The sequence below is a fragment of the Enhydra lutris genome, unplaced genomic scaffold (assembly GCF_002288905.1).
Source record: "Enhydra lutris kenyoni isolate GAN:26980312 unplaced genomic scaffold, ASM228890v2 scaffoldscaffold31, whole genome shotgun sequence".
Lineage (NCBI taxonomy): Eukaryota > Metazoa > Chordata > Mammalia > Carnivora > Mustelidae > Enhydra > Enhydra lutris.
The window spans coordinates 2,033,450-2,041,534 of record NW_019154115.1 but is presented as its reverse complement, the minus strand read 5'-3'; positions in this window follow the sequence as shown (position 1 = coordinate 2,041,534).

The following is an 8,085-nucleotide window of genomic DNA, read 5'->3' as shown; positions in this document are numbered from 1 at the left end:
AACACGGCTACAAGTCACATGTGCTCATAGCAAAGGTGTCACCTGTGTCGCTGCTTCTAGACTGCCCCTGTGCTCCCTTCTGGGGGAGCCAGTGGCATCACCCGTCTTCTGACATTGGCCTGTCCAGGTGGGGAACTCGAGGTCTAGTGGAGGGTGGTGGCTGGCGGTGTCACCCAGTGGGGCTGGAGGAGGTTCAGGGGCTTGAACCCAGCTCTGGGTAGCTCTGCGGCCAGTCCCCAAGGCCAGCCCCTCCTGCCTCAGTAAGGCCCTTGCTGAACCCACCCAGTGAAGCTCCAGGCAACTCCTATCTGTCCAGCCAGAGCTGAGGCTGCAGCATCCACATGAACCAGAGCCCGGACGCGGTGGGCAGGGCCCAGGCCTGTGCGGAAGGAACATTCCTGCACCGTCTCCTCCCCAAGCATGCGAGGACTGGGCCCGCCCTGCCTGCCTGCCCGCTGACTCAGGCCTCCCGGAGCCAAGCCGGCGGGTCCCCAACCCCCCCTGCCCCACAACCTGCTTCCCTTCCAGTTCAGCTCCAGTATGGCTCCGTGGGCTGGGGTAGGAGACGAGGATCCCGGGCCAAAACCACGGAGAGAAATGAAAACTCACCTCCCCCAGACGGAGCTCTGCTTGCGAAACCCAGTCCCAGGGTTCAGGATAGTTTAACGCAAAACTTTTTTTCCTTTGGTTTGGTTTGGTTAGTCAAATCCCGGTGCAGTCCAGGCTGTTGAAAAAGCAAGTCTCACAGAGCTGTGGCATCCCTGGTCCTCATATAGCAGCCCTGGTAGGCAGCGTTGTTCCATTGCACAGATGAAGGGACTGAGGCTTGGCTACAGCGAAGATGGGCCTGGCCTGGGATCACACAGTGAGACGAAGGAGGAGCTAGACTCAAACCCAGCTTCCTGACGTCTTTCCTCAAAGTCTTGATTGACTCACTTAGGTCTGAAGGAAAAGGGGCTGGCAGAGCTCTGCTCCAGAGGTAAAAGAACAGGAGGCTGGCAGACCCAGCTGCTGAAATGGGAAGGAGCTGGAGGGATGAAGAGGCTGACCACAACCCGGCACAGTGGCCATGGCCTTGACCCAGGATTTCTCCTTACACATGAACCTGTGTGAGGAACAGCGCCTCGTTTCTCTGCAACTGGCCTGAATTTCTTTGTCACATTCTCCTTCTCTCACATGGTAGAAAAGGAATCTCAAATCGATTTGGGAGCCCCTCCTTTCTAATAGGATGCATATACGTTTTGGGGATGGCCCATTTGAAGATGGTGGGCAGGCCTGTGGCACTTTGAATTTTAGAGGCTGAATCCCACACCCTGTCACACGCATGAAAATTTGCCTGCTTTCCACATTAAAGGTCACTCATATACACCTGTTTCAGTTGGGTTCAGTTTATTACTTGGCAGTGCCTTGTCTCACAGATACTTACTTAAACTTTGTTAATTTTGATTTTGTCTTTTTTTCTTTTTGTGTCCTGCTACTTTTCCCCTCCCTGAATACGTTGTGAGTTCTTGCAGACTCTTGGACCATGGCGCTGGGCCTGGGGTACCCACCACGGTCCTAGGTTAGCATTGGATCCTCTGGTCATCTTCTCCCCTCTCCCCGCCCTGTGTCTTCCCACCACCTGCTCCTTTGATCCCCATCCCAAGGCCTCTGTTGGTCTGGCCTTTGGTCTCTTTTGAGCACTTGGGGTTCCCTTGATTGTCCGTATACCTGTGGACCTCAAGGAACCTCAGGGGGCCTGCCAAAGTCCCTTCTGGGGCCTGGGGTCCCCTTTGAGGCTCATGGTCAACATTCCACAGCTCCCAGCACATACTCAAGCACGAGAAGCTCTGGAGAGCCTATGTAAGCCTTTGTCCTCTGGGGTCTGGCTGCCACCTTGGGGCTCTACCTAGGAAGGGGCCAAGTCCCCTGCTGCTCCTGGATCTCCCCACCTCTGGGGCTTCTACCCTTCTCCAGCGCAGGCAGTACCGTGGCAGACGCTGGATGGCCAGTATTTCCAAACCACTATCTGCCTTTGAGAGATGATCAACATCATTTTACAGACGGGGAAAGGGGACCTAGCGAGGGGTGCTAGAGCAGGCCAGCTGGTGTGAGATGGTACCCAGGTCTGGGTCACCCGCGCTGGGAGGCAAACCGTTGGTGCTTGTGGTAGGAGTTGGCCACATGGAGGCACCTGGGCCTCTTCTGGGCTGACCTGGTCCCCCTGGCTGCTATTTTGGCAGGAGTGTAATGGGCGGGGGTGGCCCTACTGCCCCCAGAGAGCCACAAGCCCCCTGTGTCCTTTCCCTCCACCCCCCTGGTGGCAGGGTCCCGGTATTGGCTGCAGTCGCTGAGCCCTAGTGCGAATCCTACACTACACTGACTTGTTCGAGGGGGGGTTTTAGTTGGTTCATGCTTCCATTTCTCTATTTATAACAGGCCTTCCAGATGGCTGTTAGGAGGATTACATGATTGCATGAGCAAGACACATCAGCTGGACGGTGCCTTCCCATAGCCAGTGTTCAGGAGGGAGTAGCTGGGACAGCCAGCCTTCGAGCAGACCCTTTAGAGCAGCCCTGGAGAGAGAGGCTGGTTCATTAGTGAGAGAACCGCTTGAGTGAGCCGTCTGAGGCCACACAATAGGTAGATGGCAGGGCTGGGCCTGGGACTAGGTGTCCCGTGTCACCACCATGTCTTCACAGGGAGCACTCCTTGGGATTTCCTGCCTGTCATGGTACTCGTCAGCCCCGGGCAGGAGGTGTCCCCTGCGCCATTTTTGGCTGTCACACACACCATCACACACAGGAACATGGGGCCCAAGGGTTGAGACGTGGCCTCATGTCAGACCTTCCCTGGGTAGACAGGAGACCTCAGGCAAGGTGACTCCTTAGTCTGGGTTTTCCTCAGCGGATGTTGGCAGTTGTCACAGTCACGCCAGGGCACGCACTCACGAGTGTGAGCATGTCCCTGCTTCGGGGCACTGTGTCTTCAGAGCTGCCCAGGCGGGCATGGTGGGGGGCGGCCCAAGGGCACAGTGACTCACACTGCATGGCTGCTGTGTAGCCCTGGTGCCGGGCATCGGGCTCAGTGCCTCCCCTGAGTTACCTCTCGTCTGCAACTGCACGGGAGGTGAGAATGAGTGCCAGTGCGTCCCAGCCAACGGAGGCTATGGGCCACGGGGTCATGGGCACAAGGTCGCGCTGCTGGTCCGTGTATCCCATTAAGGCTGAGGTCCCCCCGGGCACAGAGCTGTGCCCTTCTGAGGTGGACAGGCTGGGCAGGCTGGGGGCAGCTGTCCTGCTGTGGAGTAAGCACACGTGTGCCAGGGATCGAGGGGTGTGGGGAGGTGGGTGGCGAGTGGCACGTAGTGGCTGGGGGTGGCTGCATGCCTTGAGTTAGCAGGAGCAAGGGCAGTGGGTTTGGCCCCCAGAGAGCGCCGAGCAAATATCTGTTGACTGATAATTTTCTGTAGGGTCTCAGGCTGGAGTGTGGGAGCAGAATCTGGCCATGGGAGAGTGGGCTGGGCAGATAAAGGCAGGACAGGGGTCAGGGGCCAGACTCAGGTGTCTGGGAAGGAAGTGAGTCAGGAAACTCCTTGCTTGAGGAGCCAGTCTGGGGGTGAGAGTGAGGCTTGGTAAGGAGATGCTAGGGCAGGGTTCTTGGGAGTGCTGAGGCCGAGCTGGAGAGGGTGGGGGACCCTGGCCCTGGGGCTTCTGGGTAGGGGAGGGTGGGCAGGCGGTGGGGGGGTTCGTGGTGGGGGGATGGGGTGTGTGCCTGTGCCTGGCAGCCTGGAGCGTGTGCGTTTGTCCGTGTGGTCGCTGAGAGCCTGTCCATGGGTGCATCTGTGCTCGTTTGAGGGTCCCTGTGCTAGCACTCTATGCCTGTGGCCATTCGGCCACACGTGCTTTTCCCTGTGCTCCCCAGCCTATAAGATGCAACAACTCTTACCCTGAAGCCAGGCCTAGATGTGCAGGCAGGCTTAGTACCTCTCTTTCTGTCACACTCCAAATCCATCCACGAGCAAAGCCTTGGGGAGCTCCTCAGAAGAGATCCCAACTCTGACCTATGTCACCGTCTCACTGCCTGGCCCAAGCCACCACCTGTGTAGACAGCTGGAGTAGGCTCGGAGCTGTTCTGCTTTCTCAACCATTCCCTGATGGTCCAACAGGGGTTGGAGTGATCTCTTAAGACTGTACTCTAGGGGCGTCTGGGGGGCTGAGTTGGTTAAGTGGTTAAGGGTCTGCCTTCGGCTCAGGTCGTGATCTCAGGGTCCTGGGATCCGGCCCCACGTGGGGCACCCTGCTCAGGGGGGAGCCTGTTTCTCCCTCTGCCCCTCCTCCCAACTCATGCATGCACGCACTCTCTCTTAAATAAATAAACAAAGTCTTAAAAAAAAAAAAAGACTATTCTAAATCCAAACATATCTGACCCCACTTTCAACCTCTAGGGCTTCCTGTCATTCTGACTCCAGCTTCCAAGCTGCTGCCACAGCCCACAAGGCCCCTTTCTGATGGTGCCTTGGACCTCCGTCCCTTTGGTCACAGAATTCCAGACCCACTATACTCTTGGCTGTTCCTCATAAGCCCAGCATGCTTGCACTTCAGGGCCTTTGCATTTGCTGGCCCCTCTGTTTGGAATGTTCTTCCTCTCAGATGTTTGTGTGGTTTGAACTTCAGTTAATTCAAGTCATTGCTTAAAATGTTACCTCTTTGGAGAAGCTAAAGAGTCTTCCTAGTCCTAGCCCTCTGTTCCCTTGCCCTGCCTTACTGTTCTTCATTTTATTTATTATCAACTGCCAACAGTATACATGTATGTCTCAAACATATACAGAAATGGAGAAACTAATGTAATCTCTCCCCACATGCCCATATGTGAGCTTCAGCAATGATCAACACTAGGCCAGTACTTTACTCCCCCACATCCCTAGCTTCCTGCGAACTCCAGACATCACACATTCTCATCTGCAAATAAATACTTCTAGGCAAAATTTAGATTTTAACTATGTCTGTTGGTTAGAAGGCAGCCCTGGGGGGAGCTGGTGTTTGTCTTGCTCACGGCTGCAACAGCCCCCCTCACCCCCGCGTTGCTCACAGCCCCAGGACTTGGGATGTCTGCAGGTCTGTGTCTCAGATCTTCGGGAGGGGAGGTGTGCGAGGTGTGGTTTGCACAGGTCATCTGCTGTCAGGAAATGCCTCTGCACATGCCTGTGTGCACTGCCATGTGGGGCAGTCCTGTGAATGTGTGTGTGTGTGTGCAAGTGGGAGTGTGCATGTGCATGTGCGCGTGCGTGTGTGCGTGCTTGCGTGCGTGTGTGCGTGCCTGTGCTTGCGTGCGTATGTGCATGTGTGTGTGTGTGTGTGCGTGTGTTGCTGCAGCAGCTGGTGGCTGAAAGCGTACTTCCTCCCTGACATCACCTCCCACACCCCCCAGGATCCAAGGACTTGTTCTGGGGAGTGTTTCCCCCTTTCTCAGCAAGGCATGGCTTGGGAAAGGGTGGAAAGGATGTATGCACTGTTTTCCTGCTCATTCCGCTGGAGGGCTGGGTATGAGGCCAGGGTGGCCCGGAGAGCCACTCCTTGTCCTCTGGGGAGTAGGAGGCTATGCCATCCCAGGGGGCAGAGCAGGCCACCTCCTCCCTTCCTGGCACTGAAGCCCAGCCTGGTTTGGCTGGCACGAGCTGGGTGGGGGACCGCCCACTATGTAGCAGGGATGGTGGTATTCCAACCTGGTTGACTCCTAAGGCTCCCAGTGAGCTCACTCAAACTGGGGGGGCGCCTGGATGCAGAGTTCTGGCCCAGGGGCTCAGCAGTCCCCTGCTCCCCATCCCACCACAGTTCTGTATCTTAAAGGGTTGGCCCTGGCAGGAGGGCAGTGGGGAAGGACAAGCTTCCAGCCCATCACAACTTGACTCCGGACGGGCGGCTACTCCCTATCAGACTGGGAATTCCGAGGGAGCTTCTCTCAGCCTAATCCCCAGAGCCCCTGTTGGCTCTGGGGCCGGTCTTCTGGTCCCTCTGGCTCCACGTCATCTGGCCCCTGCCCTCGTACTCCCTGTCCTTCAGGCATAGTCCAGGCTCCCCTCTCTTGGAATCCCCTGTGTTCTGGCCCTCCCTGGGCCCACCCTACCTCCCACCTCGCCTTCCTCCACCAGCCGGGCAGGTTCAAGTGCGACTCCTCCCTCTTGGGTCCTGGGGGTCAAGCTTCCTCTGAGCTCTTCTGGATCAGTAGGGTGGGGCAGAGGAATGGAGGTCAGTGTGGCTGCCAGCTTCTAGCCAGAACTTGAACCTGTCTGCACACCTCACTCTTCCCGCCAAAGCCCAGCAAAGGAGAGCGCCTGAATGTCCCTCTTTTCCAAATGGGGAATTTCCAGATGCTCCAGGACTGAGCATTTTTTAGCATGTAATCTGTGCCAGGCACCGAGATGGCTGTCGTAAATCATAGTAATAACAATAATGTCAATCTGAACATTTCTTAAGCTTCTACAATATGTCAGACCCATATGCTAGCCAATCCAATAATAACCACCATTATAACAGCACTGATAATAATAGTCAACATTTACTGAGCATTTACTATGTGCTAAGGGCTTTGCCACAACACTTTGAAAAGCAGCCTTGGTTGAGAGGTTCTAATGCAGGCAAGGGGGTGGGGCCCCAGGCCAATCATGTAACATTCATGGCCATAGGAACTGGGAACGGGGCAGAAATGAAGACAGGAGGCGGGGCTGTAGGCACAAGCAGGTAGCAAGCTCTCCCAGGCTGGCTCCGTACTTGCTAGGGTCGAACATCCCATTCACAGGTGCGTGGACTTGTACAAGTTCACTGGGCAGACACAATTACCATCTCTGCCCTCCCTCCTCTGGTTCATCGCGTCTATCCCCAGACTGAGCTTCTGAGGCAGGGCAGCTCATGGGGCAGAGGGGCTGAAGTCTCAGGGCCTGGAACCTTCTTGGATCCATGGGTCCTGCCCTAGTTGCCTCACAGGGCAACCTGTTAGCAGGGCTGACTCAGGAGGAGCCCTTCTGCCCTGACTCACAGATTTCCAGGAGCTCTCGGCCTCCTCCAGCCTCACCCACCTGCCTGCTTGCTCAACCAATAGGCCTGTAGAAAAGGCTCCACCTTCCCCAACAAGACCCGACAGGGTTCTCCCTGCTGCTGTCTGGCTCTTGGAGGTCTCTGCCCTGGCCCGCGTGTCTGGCATCACTGGCTCACACTTATCCCGATGCTTCTCTAGATGCCAGGAGTCCCTCTGCTGAAAGGTGCATCTTTGGCATCTGGAAGGGTTTCAAGCCTCCAGGAGGTAGGCTGGGACTCTTGAGACCTCCAACCGAATGCAGGGTCCTCTGGGCCATGTAAAGTTGGGGAAGCCCTTGGCTCATTTCCACTGCTTGCCCCTGAAGGTTGGGATCGGGTAGGCCCTACAGTGGTTAGAACAGCTGGCACAGTGGCCAGTGGCTCCAGGACGATCTGAGGAGGAGCTGTAGGGCAAGGGAAGGCGAGTGTCAGGGAGTCCTGGGTTGTCTCCTCCTCCTGTCCCATTTAATCAGTTTGATTGCATCAGTGGTATGCTCCCACATATGATTGGGTCGAAGTATTCTGCCATGTGCTTCTGAGAGCTAGACCCCAGGCATCTGGTAGGAGGGAGCCACGGGTAAGTATGGAGGAAGAGAGAAGTGGGTGCTGAAGAGTCTGGCAGGGACAGTTTAAACCTGCTCCTTAGAAACTTAGGACCTGGGGCCAGGTCTGCCTGGGCCCTGGAAGGGATCTGGGGGCCAGAGCTGTGGTTGGGAGCCCCACTAGCACTCCTAGGGATGAGGAAAGCCAGGGGAACCAGGATACAGGGTCAGAGTGGGATTGGGGGTTAGAGACCTTTTGGATTGAGGGAAGGGAGGGGCTCTATTCTGTCAACAAATGTTTACCGAACATCTGCTATGAACCTAGTCCTGGGCCCGGCTGGCCATTGTCCCTGATGGGCACACAGCCTTGAACTATGTTTACTGCAAGGGACAGAGGGCTGGGGGCCTCAGCAACCTGGCAGGGGAAGGGAGTTGGGGCTCTCAAAGGCACGCACAGCACCAGGACAGCACATAGGCTTGGGGCCACGGCA